Consider the following 22,123-nt stretch of genomic DNA (forward strand, 5'->3'; position numbering starts at 1 on the left):
AAACAAACATGGATGGTCTTATCCTGCTTTTAACTAAAGAATAATTGCAATCCAGCTGTGTCCTAGAAGTGTTATTAGCATCAGCTTATAGAGAAAGCCTTGAGGACTTAGGGTGCAGGCTGGGCCCCTTGGAGAGGGGGAGACAGACTTGTGGTCAATGTGGGGAAGGGGTGAGAGTTGGGGAATTGGCCATAGCAAGAAGAGACTTCAGAGTACAAAATGATCTTGAAAGTGGATTTTGGAAGAAACAACACATTTCACTTCATAATATATGGATGCCAATCTTTTTGTAGAGACTTTTTTTTTTTTTTGGAAAGGAAGAAGTGATATTTATTGCAGTTTGTCTAGATTATTTCTGACAGCTCAATGAGTCTGAAAGAACTTGATAGATTTTGCACCTATTGTCTGTGCACATTTTTATTTGAAAAATATTTTCTAGTATTCCATAAGTAACACGTAAGAGTTTTTGCTACGTAATCCGTAAGATGGAGTTAGAGATGTTAAAAGTGCCTTCAAAATGTATCTTGATGTGAATGGAATGGGAGAGGGAGCGGGAGATGGGAGGGTTGCAGGTGGGAGGGAAGTTATGGGGGGGGAAGCCATTGTAATCCATAAGCTGTACTTTGGAAATTTATATTTATTGAATAAAAGTTAAAAAAATAAATTCACAATATATTCTTGAAAAAAAAGTGCCTTCAAGTGACCCCTTATTTAAAAGTAGGCTATAATTTTAGAGCAGAAGAAACTCACAATAACATAGTTCCAGTTCACATTTTCAGGCTGCATTGTTCATGTTTTTAAGTCCTGGAGAAAGGCCCATTAAAGCTGTGTTACTCACATTAATTCAATATTTAGCCACTTAGAACACAAACCCCAGTCTTATGGAAAACGTCATTAAAAAAGTTTTACCATATATGGACATTATTTATTGCTTAGACCTCATTGTCTACTTATAATATGCCCTTTATCAGACCCAAATGCCCACTTCAGAGATTTTCGTTTTGAGCAACAACTGGCTTCTTACATTATCCAATGATGCAGGAAAGTTAAATTACAGCCAGTTCATATCATAGAAACAAAATGTTTCCTGCAATTACTGATAAGGGACAGTTCATTTTCTCTCTGTCATCCTAAAAAAAACCTCCTAACAACAATTCATGCCTGGTTAAACAGGATTTCCACATCTACTGCTGACATCTTTCCAAATAATTCAGGGTTGTTATTACTGTACAGCCCTGGCAAGGCTCAAAAGCAAGCAGACTTGACGAGTCTGCTCAAAGCAGAGCTTAAGTAGTTGTAATTAATAATAATTACATGCCCACTACACTCCTGTTTTATCATATTATCCGTCAATGCAAATAAAAAAACCCACACACAACACACTCACAACAGGATTAGTGCATTAATAAAGCTACTCTGCATATGTCAGTGCTGTAACGTTTTACAATACTGGTAGTGCTTTCTGTTTTGTGGATTTTCATTATTCTCTGTCTGGCTGCAAAATGGTGTCTGGATAAATATAGCTTGGAACCAGTGTTATTCCCTTCCAAAAATCTTCTCCCCTCCTGCCGTGACTCGGATTCGAACCGAGGTTGCTGCGGCCACAACGCAGAGTACTAACCACTATACGATCACGGCAAGCCACAGAAGAGCTGAGCTCTAACCTTTCTTTAAGAGCCATTGCAATATTAAAATTTGTGGAAACACTGCCATCTATTGCCTAAATACGCACACTTTCTTAATACGGAGAAAGAGGAGCCACGTCTCAGTGCTCTTTAATTATTGACAGGAACAATAACAGTGCCTGAACATGAAACCAGCATTGCCTTCTTGGCTGACTAGGAAAATGGTAATGGGAAAGGAGTCACTGGAGTCACTATCCAGGAAATAGTAATCTTGGTAACAAGACTAAGAGAAACTAGCCTGTTGACTCACGCTTCCTACTATTAACTAATAATGAATATAGACTTTCCACTCCCAGGAACCACCACCAATTACATTGCATTGAATGATACATGCATCTGAGCCTCTTTTGTGGTTTTTCTATCACAAGTCTTATTTCCATATTTCATATGTTTAGATAGCACAAACTCTCTCTCTCTCTCTCCCTCTCTCTCCCTCTCTCTCCCTCTCTCTCTCTCCACACACACACACACACACGTCAAGAACAAAATGTTCTGAGGACTCAAGAGAATCTGACAGTCTGGCTTGTTTCTCCTCCTCGAGGAAGTTAGAGTGAGTGTATCCTGACTGGTGGAAGACCCCTTTTCAAGCTCATTGATCTCTAAAGCCATTCTCCCTTCCCTGGGATATTTAGGTCCTGAAGGTACAATCATCTCCAAAAGCAAAGCTCACCGATAAGATTAATGATTCATCACACAAAGAAATTGGAGTACTCCATGCTAGATCTATTTCAAGGAGAAATTCATTATGAGTTTCCCTGTTGTAAAAATTAAAATAGTCTGCATAAGATATTCCAGGGCTGAAAGTTTTAAAAGAAAACATCCAGAAAACCCCTTTTTCTAATCAATGGGTTATTATCAAAGTGTCTCCTTACAGCCCTCTAAACAGAGAGCACCTGGGAGCAGCTGGGTCTAGCAGATGCTGTGTCTGTATGGGTGGTGAGAACATGATCCATGCATTGATTGAGTGCCAACAGCTCCAGGCCTTCTGGAAGAAAGGGATCTCGAAGGTAAAAACTGCAGACACAAATGATTGCTCTCTCTCACCCCTCTGATCATCTACAGCCCCTTTTACCAATCTTCAAACTCTCACAAACACATTTCCCCTCCATGGTCACATAGAAGATTTTTGCTCTGAGTCCGAAAGCCCTCTGTTCTTTGTGCAGGAACCAAGGCCAAGCAGTCACTGGCCTGAACAGGTGGATGTGTCTGGTGAAAGGTCACTGTGAGGCAACACGGCAAAGCCAGTTCTCTAGTTGGCAAAGGAAGAAATGCTTACTTTCCAAAGTACAACCCTTCACGTGCTGCCTTTGTAATTTTCACTGTGAGCGTGTACTAACTGAATGGTAAGTGACGGAATATTTCAAAAATATCAACTCACAGCATATACATTATGGAGCCGACTGCCGGGAGCTGAATTCTGGCTGTGTCACTCACTAACTCAGGCAACTTGAGCTGCTTATTTTACTTTAGTGCCTCGGTTTTCTCATCTGCTGAGTAAAGATAATAGCACCTGCTTTATAGGATTGTTTTGTTGGCTTATTTGTTTCTTTTTTTTTTTTTTTTTACTGTATTGTTTTATTTGGAAGGCAGATGGACAAAGATCTTTATTCACTGATTCACTCCCCTAAATGCCCTCAACAGCCAAGGCTGGGTCAGGCTTAACCCAGGAGCCTGGGACTCAATCCAAATCTCCCACATTGGTGGCAAGGACCCAAGTAGCTGAGCCACCCCTTGCAGCCTCCTGGAATGTGCATTAGCAGGAAGCTGGATCAGAAGTTAGGAAGCAGGACCAGGACTTGAACCAGGCACTCTGATATGAGTTGTGGGTGTATCTATCAATTGGTAACTTTATCCTTGCACAAAACTGCCATCCCTACAGGATTCGTATGAGGATGAAACAGGCAAGTACATCTCAACAACTTCAAATGGGTCTTTTACATAGTAAACACCATAGACATGTTAGATATAGTATCATATTTTCAAAGGGAATCTAGTAATATTCCATAAAGATGTGTAGAGGTCACTATAAAATAATGTGTGAAAAACAAACCAATAGGATTAAATTGTAGCCAGATACTCTGAGATAGTTCTGAGCCCCAGTTGTTCACTGAAAAACAAGGTGGAAAACTGCAGAACTGTTAAAGATGTGTTAGCCCCTGAAAGAAACCTCTCCTTGGCTCATCTGAGCGACTGAAAAAATCTGAAATGGGAACAACTTCCTCTATGCCACACTCATAACACCCTCTTCAGTGACTTCCCACTTTGGATCCATCACCCAAGGTTACATTACGTGACAATGCCCAAATCTCGTCAACTTGGCATGAGGAAGAATTTTCGCTTGCTCACCCTACATGTTCATTCAGAGACCCATTCTATGTGTCTTTATTCAGAGACCTAGCTAAGAGAACAGCCATTCTCATGAACTCATTCACTGAGCAATGCTATTGCTTTGCAGATGGAAAGAGGGCTCTGGAAATGCTGGAACCAGCAGCAATTACAAACTCTTTGGATCAATTGAACAATTTGTCCCTGCTCAGTGGTCAAGTTATTTGGAAATTGTTGATGACCATTGTGCCCAAACTTTACTGCCTATTTTGCAATGCATAGTCGAGCCTGGTTCTACCATTCACTCTGATTCATGTGCTTCTGGATAATAACATCAGCTTCTTCTTGGTTTACCACATGCTCAAATTAACCATAACAATCCCTGCTTCTATTTCGTGCCACCTCTGGGTGTGCATCCCCAAATCACCACGTCCCATTGGAACAAATGTAAAGCAAAGTGCAGGACCATGAGAGGAGTTGGGCATGATATGTTGTCTCATATTTGGCCAAATTCATAGAGCATGATCAATCTGGAAAAAATGCTTTCAATTTCCTTTCACCATATAAATCAGAGCAATTTCCTGTTATCTGTAAATGACATATTGACTTTTGGTTTTAGTATGTTTTTGTGCAAATATCTAGGGCCAAACTCAATTGGAATATGCAGAGAAACAAAATGCTCAATTGTTCCACACAGGGAAGATATGAAGAGAGAGATGCAGACATATCTATATATCTTATCTGTCTATGGAGAGAAGTGGCCTGATTTGTCTGTATCCTAGCCTTTTCTCCAACTCTTCTCCCTGTGTGACCCTGGACTTATCACTTGACCTCTCTGAATCTTTGCTTCCTCCTTAGAAAAGTATGGGTAATTGGACCAGGCTAGGAGAGCTCTGAGATTCTTTATACTCGGACATGCTGCACATGTAATTTAGAGAAGCACATTCACAAACAACAGTATATAAATTCTTTTATATATATATATATAAAAAACAGTATACAATATATATATATATAGTATATATATAAAACAGTATACTATATATATAAACAGTATACAATATATATATATATAAAACAGTATACAAATTCTGGAGGGAAAAACCCCTCTCAAAGCAGCAGACTCCCACAGCTCTTACAGCCATCTTTCACGAGTTCTCCTAAGTTCACAGGCGCTGTCCTTGTGTCTGCGTCCAAAGGTTGCTGGTCGTATTCCTTACCCGTGGCAACATATTTCACACACACAGGGATGGGGCTGCTGGGTGAGTAATTTAAGTTGGGGATAAGGAAAAATTCCTGCCTGTGAGGACATCCAGTAATGGAATTCACTCCCAAAGATGATTAACTTCTGTTTTCAAAGATTTTGGGGGCATGATGGCTTTTCACCAGCACCTCCCTTTTCAGTGTGACAGAGCCACAGTCTCCCCGTGCATCTCGGCACTCCCCGACTCCGACACACTCCTCTGACGGAGCTGCAGCTTGCCCTGCTGCTCCAAATGGATTCTAACAGAGGAGTGGCCCCCACCATCCCAGCTTGGTCCTTGTTCCAGTGTCGCCACTCCCACCTCTTTTCCCAGACCAAACTCTGTTTTCTCCTCGTCTTTCTTCTCAGTTTGCCTCCTGCCTCACTGGGGGTAGGGAAATGACAGTCAGATCCATCACTGGGCTGGAGGCCAAGAGCGGCAATCCGCTGGGTTGAGGCTGGCCCTGTGCCCAGTTTTCAGACAAAGACAGGTTGGGAACCCCCCTGCAAAGAAGGCTCCACGGTCCCCTCCTCCCAGGGTCCTGTCTCTGCTTTCTTGGGTTCTTTCTAGGGCAACACCCGCATCCCAGTGAGCAGTGTGTGTGTGTGTGTGTGTGTGTGTGTGTGTGTTCGTGCGCTGGGGGGAGAAGAGGGGGGAGGGAGAGCTGGAGGGTAGGAAGGAGAGAAAAGCGAGGCAAATCGAGTGCATGGAAGGGGACCGAGGGTTGCTCATACACCATACGTGTCCCTGGAATCACATTTCAGAGTAAAAATAAGGTAGCTAAAAGCAGAAGAATCTCAAGTAAATGGTGGCTCCAGATTTGCAACTTCCAAGTGTGATAAGCATCATAAAAAATGTTGAATGCTAAATTGTCTTAGAATTGACCATCTCCTGGGTGCTCCCTGTGTTGATCAGGAAATCTCTGATTCTGAGAAACCAGGAAACACTAGAGAAAAACCATCATTTTCAGAATGCTTACAACCACAAAATGTTTTAACAGTTTACATTTTCAAGAGTAAACTGCCTGGAGTGATTTTCCCCCTTGCTTATTAATGAATTCTATTTAACCAAGTCAGAAATCTTGCTGTGGGGAAAGCTGCAATGGTAGGAGTGGGGGTGGGGAGGGGTTGTTGGTTGGTGGTTTAATTTTAATTTTTTTTGCCTGAAGGCACCATTAGAAAACTCCAGATGCAAAGCTTTCTAATAGAATTCCTCTTCTGACACAGCCCTCTGGAATACGCGGGCCTAACCTTTCCGATCGGGCGGGCCGTGCCTCCATTTGGAAACCTTATGAGGGGGGTTGATCTGCTAATGATGATATGCAATTACAAGGAGCCCCAAGAACAGCTGAAGGCCTGGGGCAGCTGAGATTTAGGGCTTTGAGTACAGGAAATGAGGTGGCAGTGGGACACCCTGAGGAAGAGGGACACGGGGCTGGAGCAAGAGATCACCATGAAGTGCCCCTCTTGTTTCTTTTCCATCATGCTAAGACTCTGAGGCTTTCAGGAGCGGGACCAGAAAGCATTCTGGACTTCTGGCCTGGAAGTTTCTCAGTCCTCACTGTGGTGCTTCTTTAAGAAAGGAGTGCAGACCCTTGGGGATCGGGGGCTGAAAGTCTTGGACAAATGATTCAGTCATTCTGTGTTGAAGCTTCCTTCATCCGATGGGAATAATAATTATACTTGCATTTACTATGTAGGGTTGCTGTGAGGACTAAATAAACACACCATATGCTTAAACTAGGACCAGTACATAGTACGTGCTTCATAAATATTAGCTATAGTTTGGGGGAACTAGACATGGGAATGAGCTGCTCTGAGCCTCAAGCCAGAACAGGCCTATGTCAGGAGCCAGAGTGAGCCAAGGCTGAGCTCTGTTCGGGATGGCGTGTGGTTAGGGCCATGGAGACAGAGGGATTTGGACAGGTGGTTCCAATTCGACAGATAGGGACATGACTGGGACACACGGTAAGAATAAGTAGGGAAGCACAAACACAACCTAAGAATCAAGAAGTTTCCCAAAGTAGAAGCAATTTGCCCCCGTTTCAGATGCACATGTTGCCCCTTTTGCCCTAAAGAAGTCAGCATCTGAGTAATGTTGGTCAGATGAAAGTGCAGGCAGAGGAGGAGAACAGCTTTGATGTTGGGTTGGGAGGTGGTTGGGACGTATGGGAGCCTTAAGTTCTTCCTCAAAGTTCTTCTGTGCAGAACAGTCAAGACGCTTGATTCACCAGCTGGGTTTAGTCTGTCTAGAGCCTTCACTGGGCACGTTTGCCTTAGGGTGACTGCGCTTTCACATGGATGAGGTTCCTGCTGCCAGGTGGGGTTGGGCTGAAGACAGTCCATGACCACAGGGCTCTATAAGGGCTGGACTGTCCACCAACTTAACTTTGGTGCCTCTTACAGACCAGAGGCTAATGAGATAAGAGGTTACACTGACCTGGATATGACTAAGAATGTGGAAATGTGGTCTCACTCTATGTATAACTATAGAATGAGCTCTTAAATATTTGGCATGTCTGTCTTATGGTTGGAGTTTTATTATTGCATTTCCGGAAGATATTCCACAGCTATTCGGATGTGGGATTGTCCAATTTTGACCTTCTTGGATGTCAGAAATCACTGGGGCCACACGTTCTGACTGAAGTAGGACTATGATTTGAACAAACACATCATAGATCAGGAAGGGACTGCAGTCCAATAGATCAAATCTCAATGACCCAGCAATTGAGAATACATGAAAATACTATCAGTGCCATTCTTTCATATAGATAGATAGATATCTGAAAGGCAGAGTAACAGAGAGTGGGGGATGGAGAGGAAGAGAGATCTTCCATCTTCTGGTTCAATCCCAAATGCCTGCAACAGCCAGAGCTGGGCCAGGCCAAAGTCAGGAAACTTGACCTCAATCTGTCTCCCAAGTAGATGGCAGGGGCCTAAGTACTTGAGCCATCATCTGGTGCCTCCCAGGCACATTAGCAGGAAGACTGGATCAAAGGCGGGCTTGCTGCGACTTGAGCCATTCCCTCTGATGTGGTATGTGCTCATCCCAAGCAGTGGCTTAAAGTGCCGAGCCATGATGCCTGCCCCATGTCTATTTTTCAGTCACTTGAGAGGGAGACAGAAACCAGGAAGATGGGTAGTATGGTGGACTGAACACACAATGAACACCACACTGCCTGTTCCTGTTTTGCTCTACTTTTCCCATGATGAAGTTTATAATCTGAGAATATCTATTTAACATCCTTTGCCTGACTTTAAAAGAGTGATAAATTTACTTTTTGTCTATTACACAAAGGAATTAGGAGAAAAATGTGAACTATTTAGAATGGTTTCAAAAGTGCTGTGTGGAACATACAATTATTCTTACTATGATGACCATACGATAACCAATACTGATGTGGAAGACAGTAAGTTTACAGGTTGCGGCCAGATCTTGACCCTGCATAACTCTAGCACCATAAAGTTATCTTGAGTTAAAACCTGGACCCTCGACAGCTTTTTCTTAATTATAACCAATCCTTTCAGTGGGTTTAGAGAGAACAAAAAAGGAGGGAAAACTAGCCTAATTGAATGTAGGATACACTATTCATTAACAAGCTTAAATAGCTACGATATTTAATAACCTATAGCGCCTCATGGAAAACCAAGACATTGCCAAAAGTAATTGAAGTTTGTGATTCTCCAAACTGTTATTTAAAGCAGAATTTGGCAGCACTCGGTGGGTCTGCACCAATTTTAATTGCATGTTTAAAATTCAGGATGGAGGTAATGTTTCTTTACTTGTTATTTGTGTAGAGAAATCCCTTTATGGTGAACTTGCTTATAGTGAAACCTTATGCAGATTTTAAAGTTCAAAGCATGTGGGATCCATCAATACCAAAACCCATGCTTTACATGCTGACCTTTTAACTGATTAGTTCCCAGTTGCATGTCACCCCCATTCTTTCTCCTTTTTCCTGCCTGACCTCTCACAGGGTGGCCTGGCCCCCTAGTGTTCCTACAGAAAGTTTCTTGGGGCACTTAGATGAGCTTGACCTAGGGAGAGGGCCACCCCCAGTGATGACTAAATGGGTCCCGGAGAAGCACCCAGTGACCGTGTTTACCTACAGTAGTAGCAGCTAATGCCATCCATCTCCGCCACTAGACATGGAGAGACCATCAGACACATACAAATACAGACCGTTCATACAGTACATTCAGGACAGGTAGCTCTGACTGTATCACCTGCAGTATTGTTGAAAGGATTTTCCATTCCCCTGTAATTTCCCATGACAAATTACTGCTAAGCACCTACCACTTATTACCACAGTGAACATTTCCTAGGAATTAGCCCTCATTTAACCCTAAGGAGAACCCTAAATACTATTTTTTTCTTCATACAAAAGTACAGATTTGGTTAAGGAATTTGCTAGGACTGCAAAATTTCTGTGTCCTATGTCTTATCACATAGGAATCTGGATCTCTGGGAGTTTGGGTTTCCTACCCTGCAAAAGGTGTTATTGTAAATGCCTCCCCCAGGGAATCATTGTGAGGATCAAATAAGAATGAGCAAAACCTATATCTGGTAAAATGTCCAGGGATGCATAACCATGTACAAGTAAGCTATGGCTGCAGTCACAAAGGATCATTATGGTTTAAACAATGGAAACTAATGGTTTCACAGTAGGTGAGGACAGCTGGAAGATCAGCAGGGCTGGCTCCTTCATGGCTGTATGGGAGAATCTGTGCCCTGCCTCTCGCTAGCTGGTGGCTTACTGGTAATCTTTGGTATTCCTTGGCTTGGCAGCACCCCAACTTATGCCTTCATCTTCACACAGAGTTCTTCTCCTGTGTGTATTTGGGACAAAATTTCCCTTTTTTATAGGATACCAGTTAGATTAGAATACACCCTAATGATTTTTTTTTATTTTGATAATTTGAGGGGGGTGGAGGGAGAGAGAGAGAGAGAGCATGAGGAAGAGAGAGCACTTCCATTTGCTTTCACCTGTCAGTTCTCTCCCCAAACATGCACAATGGCCCAGGCTGACCTAGGCTAAAGGCAGGAGCCAGGAACTCAATACAGGCATGGACTCAACTACTTGAGCCATTAGCTGCTGCCTCCCAGGGTCTGCACTAGCGAACTGTGCTTGAGCTAAGACTCAAACCCAGGCACTCCAATATGGGAAACAGGCTTCCTAACCAGTGGCTTAACCCTGAGGCCAAATGCCCAACCACTGTTTCAACTTGATTGCTTTTTTATTTTTTATTTTTTGACAGGCAGAGTGGACAGTGAGAGAGAGAGACAGAGAGAAAGGTCTTCCTTTTTGCCATTGGTTCACCCTCCAATGGCTGCCGCGGCCTGCGTACTGTGGCCGCGGCCTGCGTACTGTGGCCGGCGCACTGAGCTGATCTGATGGCAGGAGCCAAGTTCTTCTCCTGGTCTCCCCTGGGGTGCAGGGCCCAAGCACTTGGGCCATCCTCCACTGCACTCCCGGGCCACAGCAGAGAGCTGACCTGGAAGAGGGGCAACCGGGACAGAATCCGGCGCCCCGACCGGGACTAGAACCTGGTGTGCCGGCGCCGCAAGGCAGAGGATTAGCCTAGTGAGCCGCCGCGCCGGCCTCAACTTGATTGCTTTTATAAATGCCCCAAGTCCAAGTATGATCATGCTCCAAATTACTGGGGGTTAGGACTCTAACATATCCTTTTTGGGGACACAACTCTACTCACAACACACCATGAACTGCTATTTTTGTTAGTAACAATGGTATGAATTACATTTATAACCGCAAAGTTGCTTCTATCAGGTATAGTGTTTGAATCTGCACTAGAACCCGGTGTGCCGGTGCTGCAAGGCGGAGGATTAGCCTAGTGAGCTGTGGCACCGGCTCCCTTAACTCTTCTGCCCACACGTTGTGCTGTCTCTGTCTTTCCCAGAGTAAATAACGGGCAAGAAGGAGTGAAAGCTGGGAGAGTGCCCAGAAAGCTCCACTACATGAAGAGAAAACAGCTGACCACCTGGGATTCTAGTTGCATCCATTTTGTTTCAGGGTTTCATTTTTTTTACACCTGAGTAGTACTCCATAGTGTATATTTACCATAATTTCTTTGTCCAGTCAACAGTTGATGGACATCTGGGTTGACTCCACATCTAGCAATTGTGAATTGTGCTGCAATGAATATGGGGGAATGGATAACTTTCATGTGCTGATTTCTCTTGGTTTGGGAAAATTCTATTTTCTTGTTTTGTTTTTTGTTTTGTTTTTGGTCTAAGATTTCAAAGATTTGTCTTCTAGTTCAGATGTTCAGATATCCTTTCTTCTTTTTTTTTAAACTTTTATTTAATGAATATAAATTTCCAAAGTACAGCTTATGGATTACAATGGCTTCCCCCTCCATAACTTCCCTCCCACCCGCAACCCTCCCCTTTCCTGCTCCCTCTCCCCTTCCATTCACATCAAGATTCATTTTCAATTCTCTTTATATACAGAAGATCAGTTTAGCATATATTAAGTAAAGATTTCAACAGTTTGCACCCACATAGAAACACAAAGTGAAAAATACTGTTTCACTACTAGTTATAGCATTAAATCACAATGTACAGCACATTAAGGACAGAGATCCTACATAAGGAGTAAGTGCACAGTGACTCCTGTTGTTGACTTAACAAATTGACACTCTTGTTTATGGCATCAGTAATCAACCTAGGCTCTTGTCATAAGTTGCCAAGGCTATGGAAGCCTTTTGAGTTCACCGACTCTGACCATATTTAGACAAGGCCATGTTCAAAGTGGAGGTTCTCTCCTCCCTTCAGGGAAAGGTATCTCCTTCTTTGATGACCTGTTCTTTCCACTGGGATCTCACTCACAGAGATCTTTCATTTAGGTTTTTTGTTTGTTTGTTTGTTTTTGCCAGAGTGTCTTGGCTTCCCATGCCTAAAATACTCTCATGGGCTCTGCAGCCAGATCCAAATGCCTTAAGGGCTGATTCTGAGGCCAGAGTGCTGTTTAGGACATCTGCCATTCTATGAGTCTGCTTTGTATCTCGCTTCCCATGTTGGATCGTTCTCTCCCTTTTTTATTCTCTCAGTTAGTATTTGCAGACACTAGTCTTGTTTATGTGATCCCTTTGACTCTTAGTCCTATCATTATGATCAATTGTGAACAGATCAATTTCTGTTCAGATATCCTTTCTTCTGCCTCATCAAGTCTGCCATTAAGGCTTTCCACTGCACTTTTTATTTGATCTATTGAATTTTTCATTTCTAATATTTCATTTTGATTTCTCTTTCAAATCTAAATGTCATGGGAAAAATTTTCATTCATGTCATGTATCGTTTGCTTTAGTTCATGGATTTGCTTTTCATTGTTTTTGGGTAAATCTATGATTAATTTTTTAAATTCTATTTCCAGCATTTCCTCAGTCTCTTCATCTTCACATTTTCACATTGATATGTTGTTGTGTTCCTTTGGGGGTGAGGAGGTAATGTTATCTTCCTTATTCTTGTTTCTTGAATTTCTGCATTTGTTTTTAAGCATTTGTGAAGTTGATTTTTTTTTCCCCTGATGGCTTTTGTCTTTGAGCTATGCCTCTGTGACTTAATGGAATGTCTGCACTTTCAGTGAATATCAAGAGGTGTGTAGTGGGTGTGACCAGAGAACTCAGCTCAGTGCTTGGGGGTGGGACAAGCATCCAGGGTAACACCAAGTTGGGCAAGGTGTTAGCCCCCAGTGTGTTCTACGGCACCATATGAACCACTCAAGTGATCTATACAGTCTTCACTGTGAGCACAGTTCCTGCTGCAATGACCTGCTGTAGGCAACCAAGGAGCTCTGAGCATGTGAAGCTGCTCCCAGTGATTGCCCAGAGACCCCGCTACACCCTGCACCTTCTCATCTAACCACTGAGCCTCCATGGTCTCAGCACAGAGGACCCCTACAGTGCGAATCTTCCACAGCTCCCACCCTAACCCAAAATGGCACCCACCCTTTCTCAGCCAGGCAGCGGGCGCTGTTTGGGCAAGTTGGGCTGAGATAAATGTGCTCCCTCTACTTCCACTGGGACTGTGGGTAACGGCTAGCAATCACTAGCCCCCAGGGCTCCAGTCTGGACTCATGCCATGCTCTCCCTCTAGCTATATCAACATGGGTTGCTGCAGTCCGGTCTCACCTCTGCCTCCAGGCTGCCTCCCTCTCCAGCTCTTGGCTGCTGCAATTGTGCTTGTGATTGTGTTCATGCTGTGCATCTGTCCCTTCCACACAGGTCCACGGTGTTCCTCTTCCTCTTGTAGAATTTCTAGTGTGCTTTTCCCTCCAATTCTCCCCCACCTCTGAGAGTGCACTTCCTTTTTTTTTTTTTTTTTTTTTACTGTTCATCCCTAGCCTAGTACAGTATGTCATTCCTTAACCCACCACCTTGGACTCTCCTAATTTATTTCTTTAAAGATAGCACCCATAGCTTTTCTGTAGTCTGTGCCTGAAACTTTCATAGTCAAAAATCCTTATGAATTGGTGTCTGCTATTTCCTTGTGCACTTACTTGGTTAAGTTTTAGTGTGGTACACACAGTTTTCTTGGAATTATATTCATGGATATTCCTTAGGGCCTATTCTACAGAGATGATCTATATTTGTATAAATAGTGGCACAAGTAGTCTAGAGTCACTTGCAATTAAATTCATGGCTTGAGATTTTTTATGTCATTCATGGAGCATGAATTCTGGTTGTCAATCTGAGACAAACTATAGTTACAAGTGCTCAGGAGTGATTTGTATTTTCTTTTTTTCACCTTCACTCAGCATCAAGGTTTAAATCGTTTTCTTGGTAGTCCTCTGGTTGAGAAGGGGATACAGAGAACTAGCGGGACTGTTTCTGGCTCATGCTTACTCTGAAGGCGTAGCTCTTTGGGATACAGGTTTGTGGGCTCCCGCCTTGGTGGGCTCTGGGATTTGTTTCCTTCCCTATATCATGGATATTGTCAGTACAGGAGTTCAGTTTCACCTGGTAGTACAAATGATTTCAGTTCTGGGTTGAACATTCTTTTACTTCTTGATAGTTCATTGACAGATTTGAAATATCTTATATATTTCTTAGATGTCATTTTTAATTGTGCAAAGAAAAAGGTTGATGTAGGTACCTACCTTGGCAATGGAAGCCCTCCATTAATTATTTAACCTTGACTTACCTGACCAGTAAAGTTAGAGAAATCTTCACCAAGAATTTTTTTTTTTGACAGGCAGAGTTAGACAGTGTGAGAGAGAGAGACAGAGAAAGGTCTTCCTTCCATTGGTTCACCCCCCAAATGGCTACTATGGCCGGCACGCTATGCCGATCCGAAGCCAGGAGCCAGGTGCTTCCTCCTGGTCTCCCATGTGGGTGCAGGGCCCAAGTACTTGGGCCATCACTGGACATATATTAGCATCAGATTATAACCTGAATGTGATGTATGAGTCTGTCTTATGTCCTCAACTACACTTATTCTTCCTGGAAGATTTTTCTCACCCATTTAGTTTACATATCACAGCATATATCATGGCATGCATAATTATTGGTAAAATTAGGAATTAATTTTTGTTAATTACAATTAATTAATTGTAACACGAAAGTTTTTAACATGTAAATTGATCTCTTATATACTGTAAATGGTTAGGAAGGGATTGTCACAGTTCCCATGAGAGTGGTAATAACTTCTCCAATGCTTTCTTTTCCTTAAATGTTACAGTAAGGATGGAGAAAGTGCCCTCTGGGATAGGTGCTTCAATAGGAAACAAATGAGGCTTTGAATATGCAAAGGGAATTCTAAAGATGAGTTGAGATTGGGCTGGACACAAGTGGAATACTCTAAGTAAGACAATGGTGGGGACTTCCATTTCCTCTTGAGAAAAGGACAGAGAAGGAACAGATTGGGAGCACTAAGGTGGATAGTGGGTAGTGTGATGGCTGAAGAACTTTTCACACCATTGACATTTGATATACAAGAGTCTACATTAAGGATTTTTATGTTTCAGAGATGTTCCTGTCCAGCTTCCTAATCTTCTGCCACGTCTGTTACACCTGAAGAAATCTTATATGGGCAGAGAGTGCTGGGATGGAGGCATGCATGCACAAATCAAAGAAATGAAGTTGCTCCCAGTCTGGACCAATGCCAGAGTGGAATAAAGGAACAGAGCTAGGATGAGCCAGTGAAGTAAAGGAAATCAGTGGAATGGGAAATCACAGGAGGAGGACAATCACCACAAAATTTTAAGCCCTTGAGAAATTTGACACAACTTGAATACAAGCCTTAAATGGCAGGTGGTTTGTATATAAACTTATCATTATAAGTATTTATACTGAAGCTTAATGGCATTAAAAGTGAAGTAGCTACCATCAGGATCTAACTGAAGACACAATTTCACAGTTGAAGCTTTAGTTCTCTAGTTATGCTCCCAGGAGTGGTTTTCAACCCCAGGTGCACAGAAGAGAGCTTAGACTTACTGGTGCTCACGCCTCACTTCAGATATTATGATTTAATTGGATTGAGGTAGTACTTGGGCTTTAGGACTTTTAAAAACCAACTCCCCTATAAGTCCAATGCACAGGAAAGTTAGCGCCTGGCATAAAATAACCTTCATAAGACCATTGGAAATATTCAAAGGATATAGTAAAAAGCAAAAAAGAATATGTGCGTTAAGGCTATTATCATAAAAGAGGTTATTTTTGTCAAAATACATTCTTAGTATCATTATCATTCTTGTTCATGTTTGGGCTGAAAATTAAAAGTAAAAAATACAAAAATATGTCTTATATCTACCCTCATTCCCTCCGACCCCGCCCCATAATAGAACAAGAAACCTGCTCATCTTACTGGTTATATTAACACAAATGCTATTTAAACTGAACAAGAAACTCTTGTCCAGGGAACTGAAGTTGCAGGTAATATTATTGTCTGCTTCAAGAATGTCCTCTAAATCTACCCTGTCTCCATTCATCACTCCTTCCTGGGACAAAAGCATTTAAAGTGATGATTTACTCTTCACTAGGAAACTCTCCTGTTCTGTGTCCGCCAGTCTTTATGGTAAAATCAACTGCCCCCTACAGCATATTGAAAGACCCACCTAAAGGTGGACCACCCCTTCCAACTTCCCCTCAAGCCTCATAAATATCCCAACTTTGTTCTCCCCATTCTGGACACTACTAAAACTTGTTTCTAGGTGATGATGCCCTTTCCTTTGGTAAGCAGCTAACTGGGCTTTGCTTTATCAACTGGCCATAAAGTGATTATTAGCTGCGTGTTCAGAGATGCTCATTCGTTTCAGTGGGAAGTGTTCAAATGTCTTCTTTTAGAACATCAAACAAAATAGCTACACTTTCCCAAGTACACTCTAGGTGATTTACAGGTGTTGTCTGTAATCCTTTCAAATGCATTTTCAAAGTTGGTATTCCTAATTACGTTTCTTACAGATGAGGTAATGGGACTCAGAAAAGGTTGGAACGTGGCTAGGGGGTCACACAGTTGCATTTAGAACAGGGATTTCAGTCCAGGTGTTTTTGATTCTCAAGTCTGAAGTTACCCAGTGACACCACATTGCCTGGGTAAAGCCTGAATCCAGATCTGCTCGGGCCAGCTGGAGTAAACAGTCAACATGTGACCTGTTTAATGAATCAACACCACCAACACCTTCCTAGTGGGACACCACAAATGTAGCCAGATAATTGAGATCTTAAAAAAGTTGCCTCGTGGCATTTTTCTATTACATTTATAGGTTTTAAATCTTCAGCTGGGTAATGGTTAAGTGTTGACGTTTTTCTTTACTAAATCTTTTTATATCTGATAGGTTTTATAGTTTTATGACACTTCCTGCTTTCTAAAGCATTTTTAGTGCACAAATACAGTCAGAATAGCATTCTAAACCTCAGTGTGCCCATCACCCAGCTTTAACATTGATCAACTCCTGGCCCACTACTTCTCCACGTCAAAATGCATCTCTAAAAGATAAGGACTTCTAAAGTATGTTGATGTAAAAGATAAGCACTTTAAAAAAACATATCATTTCAGGCCTAAAATAAGTTGACAGTACTTGGTGTATCAAATATAGTCACTGTCCAAATATACAATTGCCACACAAGAATTATAATATTTTAGAGTTTGTTTATTGATTTTGACTAACTTCCAATGACTCAAGATTGCTTTAATCCTCCATTTAAAATTTAGAATGTAAAAGCTCATCCTAAGGGGCATGGTTCTATCAAGAAGCAGCTTGTATTACTCATCCTAGCTCCCACCATGGTCTCAGTTCTGATGGCTTTTATTGAATTTTCATGAAAAGTTTTACTTTCATGAAGTCGAAATTCCTTCAAGCATGACCTTTATTTCTTTCATGTTCTGAACCTATGGTCCTGCTTTCATCTGCATGTCTCAACCAGATAGTAACTTTCTGGAACTCAAAGCCCCATGGGGGAGGGAAGGGATACAGTTAGGAAGCATTGTCAATACAAGTTATTCCCAGATGTCTACTCTCATTATTCTTGTTTAAGTTCGTAACTACTGTGACATATAAATCTGACTTTTTTTTTCAGCAGCAATTTACATTCCAGTTCTTATAAAGCATTTGTTTCTTATTCCTTGATGGTCATCAGTGTTTCTAATGAGTAATAACGGAACTGTCAATGATGAGGCAAACCAGGAGGCAAAACATTGAGGGGTGAGATGGTTAGAGCTATGAGCTGCTAAAACCTGCAAGCAGTTTTAATAAAGCCCATTTTTACTGGTTCATTGTATTCATTGTATTTTTTTTACATTAAAAAAAGAAGAAAGAGGGAAGGAAGGAGGGAAATGAGGAGAGAAGAGAAAGAAAGGGAAAAGGAAGGAAGGAAGAAGTTGCCTTTGAAGTCAGGTGATGTGAAATCAATCTTGCCTTCAGGAGTGGTGCAGTCAGGAGCCCTACAGGCCACCTATGAAAATTTAATTAGGAAATCTCCACTCTGGGACTCTGTGTTCTGCCCTGTTCCCTAGCAGACATGCCCTTTCCTGGTGAGGAGTCCCGACTTGGTAGCAGCTCTGCAAGCTAGACATGTGTCTGCAGAAACATCAGGCAGATGGTTATCAAATGATTTTCACATTCTCTATGTGATGACCATTGTGCCTTGCTGATGACAGGATTACATAGGGACGAAAGCAAATTAACTGGAAGCAGGGAGGAGAAGGGGGAGAATCCCATTAGTGTGGCCCACACATGTGGTTAAATAAAAGCAGAAACAAGCATGGCATTGGGTTTTATGTAGATATGTACGTGTTCTCTCAAAAGGACTGAAAGTATTTGTGATGTGATTTGTCCTCTGCTATTCACGTTGATTGTTTTGGAGTTCGGTACCTGTTAAGAAACCTCATGGGTGCATGAAGTTGCCACAGTGCGACTGCCACTTTCAAAGTCCTACTAAGATGAGCACATACTCTGATCCTGGAATCTTGTTCAGTGCACTGTTTCTGCATGTAAAAGATACTTGGTCTTCTCTATCCCTGTTCAGAGACAGGATCTGTGAAACTACCGCCAGCTAAAGACAATAATGACACTCTCCAGTGTGTGTACTGGATAACAAACCCTTGACAGATTTCTGGTCCTGTACTTAACTTTGACATGAAGCTAGTCTGTAATGTTTGAAGATCAAATGAAATTTTTGCCAACCCGCTACTGGATAGGGAGGATTTATCTACAACCACACCATGATGTTCCCTTAATACCTTTCAAAAATACAAGTGCTTACATCCTAATAGGTTTTTAGCTTAAGATCTAATCATCCACTCTTGAATTAAGATGCTTGAATGAAGCCAACTCATTTGGAACTAAGCACTTTAATGTCAACAGAGACATATGGTATGGAGACAAAACGACCAAGGCTCTTTTCTGAAGCATCCATTAAGAAAGCAAGACTGAGACCCCAGCATCATTATTGATTTACTCATTTATTCCCAGTAAGTAACAGAGAGTAATATTGTCCGATGAAAGTAGAAATGGTCTAATAATTATATATTATGGAGAGGGCATCTTACTACTTGAAATGATTAAACCATTCCCTTGTCTACAATTACTGCCTACTTCATTGGAGAATCACACTAAATTTTTAAACCAAAGAAAACCACAAGGTATTACACAGATTGTGCTAATGTATAGGCAGTGTAATGATCAAGGCTACTATGCTGTCATTCATAGAAAGATATGCACCACTCCAGAAATAAGCTTTTAGGAGCAGTCAAAACCAAATAAATTTTCACCACAGTAAGGCAATTGTAACGTTAACTCTGACTTGTGGTGAAAACATATTAATAAGGAATTATAGAATGAGTCTTTGGTAAGAGTATTTTGTTGAATTTAGATGCAATCTGTAAAACAAAAATCATGCTACTTCTGCTCATTTGGATCATATTAGTATGTCCAACAGTTGTGAATGATGTCAAGTTATGCAAACTGTTAGAAGGAGTTACCTTCTCTTGCCTAACTGTCAAGTGTCTTATGGGGATGATAAAAAGAGGGTATTTTAAATCACCTATGCTATATCAGCTTAACAATTTTACGCTTTTAAGATGTTTAGTTTTTTAAAGATTTGTTTATTATTTGAAAGTCAGAGTTACAGAGAGGAAGAGACAGATCTTCCTTCTGCTTGTTCACTCCTCACATGGCAGCTATGGTCTGGGATGAGCCAGTCTGAAGCCAGGAGCCAGGAGTTTTATCCAAGTTTCCCACCTGGGTGGCAGACACTTGGCTATCTTCCATTGCTTTTCCCAGGCTATCAGCAGAGAGCTGGACCGGAAGTGGAGCAATCAGGACACAAATTGGCACCCATACAGGATTCTGGAACTGCGGACAGCAGCTTTTACTGCTATACCACATTGCCAGTATATACATTGATATATAATAATTGTACATTTTTATGGGATACAGTGTGACATTCTAATAATGTATACAATGTGTGATGATCAACTCAGGTAAGTAGTATATCCATCACCTCAAATATTTATCCTTTCTTTGCATTGGAGACATTCAAAATCTCTCCTATAGCTATTTTGAAACATACCATAAATTATTATCAACTGTAGCCACTGACTGTGCCATAGAATGCTAAAACTTACTCCTCCTGACTGTAATTTCATACCTGTTAATCCACCTCTCTCTGTCCTCTCTCTTCCCCATCCTTCCTGGCCTCTGGGAACCACAGTTGTGCTCTTTACTTCCATGAGATGAACTTTTTTAGCTTCCACATATGAATGAGATCATGCAGTACCTGTCTTCCTCTGCCTGGCTTATTTCACTTAACATGACATTCTTCAAGCCCACCCATGTTACCTCTGTTTTGTGTTTTCTCCATATCTTTTCTTTCTCTATGGAGCATTTTTCAAGATGGTGCCATTATTTGATTACTATTCACATTTTCTTCTAGTCTTTAAGCTCTGGAAATTAGTACTGTATCTAACAATTTACTGCTGAGGTATAACAGAATATTTGTTAAAAGTACTTTGTTCAGGGACCTGTGTTGTGGCACAGCAGGTGAAGCTACCGCCTGCAATATTGGCGTCCCATATTAGAATACTGGTTTGAATCTCAGCTACTCTGCTTCCCATCCAGCTTCCTGTTAATGAGCCTGGGAAGGCAGCACATGATGGTGCAAATATCTGGGCCCCTGGCACTCATGTGGGAGTCCTGGATAGAGTTCTGGCTTCTTGCTTCACCCTGGCTAACCCTGGCTACTGCAGGCATTTGGGTTGTGTATCAGGAGATGTAAGATATCTCTCTCACTCTGTCACTCTGCCTTTTAAATAAATAAATAATCTTACTAAAAATACTCTTTCTTTGTAGGGTACCTCCCAGGACATTAGGTTTCCAATTCCACTGATATTAAGCTTAGTCGTGTGCTTTTATTTATTTCTTTATTTTGGCCAATAGAATATGTGTGGAATTGTCAGGGGCCAGTTCTGAGCAGAAGCTTTAAGTTTTCACCTGTTTTTTCTATTGCTCTTTCCCTATTCCACAATGTCAGCATACTCCAGACAGAACTTCTCCTTTAGCCTACAATAAAATGAGTCTTGAAATAAAGTCTTGGAGCAGAGTCAAAGCTAAATAGAGATGGACATGTAATATGAACAAAAATTAAAATCTTGTATCTGCGAATCACTATGGGGTTATTTGTCGCTGCTGTTTAACTTAGCTTAATTGGACTGATACAAATATCTGACAACTATTGCAGCACCTGGCACATGGTTCACCTGCCATACAAATTTGGTGACAGATTGAATGAGTGGATTGAGATACATGATGCAGACACCCAAGAATTCAAGCCATAGGCAAGTACAAAGTAATAAAAATCTGAGGATGCATCATTTTTTTTTCAACCACAGAGATTTGAGTTAAATTATCAACTTTTGAAACCTAAGTCACACAGGCTAAATACGTGTGGTATAACAAAAGGCATGCATAAGTTGGTGTCAACTAGGAAGGCAGAACAGTGATTTCATGGAAAGGAGAAAAGCCAGGCAGCATTTCACTGGAGAATGAGAACTGGATGGTCGAGTGGATTTATCAAGACTTTTAGTTAGTGGAGAGGTGAGAGGAGGACATGACAGATTGCTGGAGGGAGAAAGATGAAAACAAAAAAAGATCTGGATTAGGGAAACTCAAGGATATGAGTTAATGAAGATTCTGGAGGCAGATTAGTCAGGTGGCAGAACGCAGAACAAACAGATTAGAGAATTGAGAAGCTGGAAGCAGTTAAGAAGCTAGTTCATAAAACGAACCATCACCACAAGGGCAATTCATTCTCAGTTAATCAGAAATTCAAAGTGATCTTAACAAAAATGCAAATAAGACTACCATTAACTTTTTAGGAACCAGAGTAGAAAATTTTATATGAAAAATAAATC

The 22,123-nt window shown here is 41.5% G+C and overlaps 1 protein-coding gene and 1 non-coding gene across 13 annotated transcripts in view; both read right to left on the bottom strand.

Annotated features, from left to right (window-relative positions):
• NFIB (nuclear factor I B) overlaps positions 1-22,123 on the bottom strand; it is a 483,250-nt gene that overhangs the window by 389,575 nt on the left and 71,552 nt on the right. The gene's annotated exons all lie outside the window — the stretch shown is intronic.
• Positions 1,567-1,638, bottom strand: TRNAH-GUG (transfer RNA histidin (anticodon GUG)). Its single transcript has one exon. It is a non-coding gene; the product is annotated as a tRNA-His (tRNA).

Source organism: Oryctolagus cuniculus, chromosome 1, assembly GCF_964237555.1.
Source record: "Oryctolagus cuniculus chromosome 1, mOryCun1.1, whole genome shotgun sequence".
Lineage (NCBI taxonomy): Eukaryota > Metazoa > Chordata > Mammalia > Lagomorpha > Leporidae > Oryctolagus > Oryctolagus cuniculus.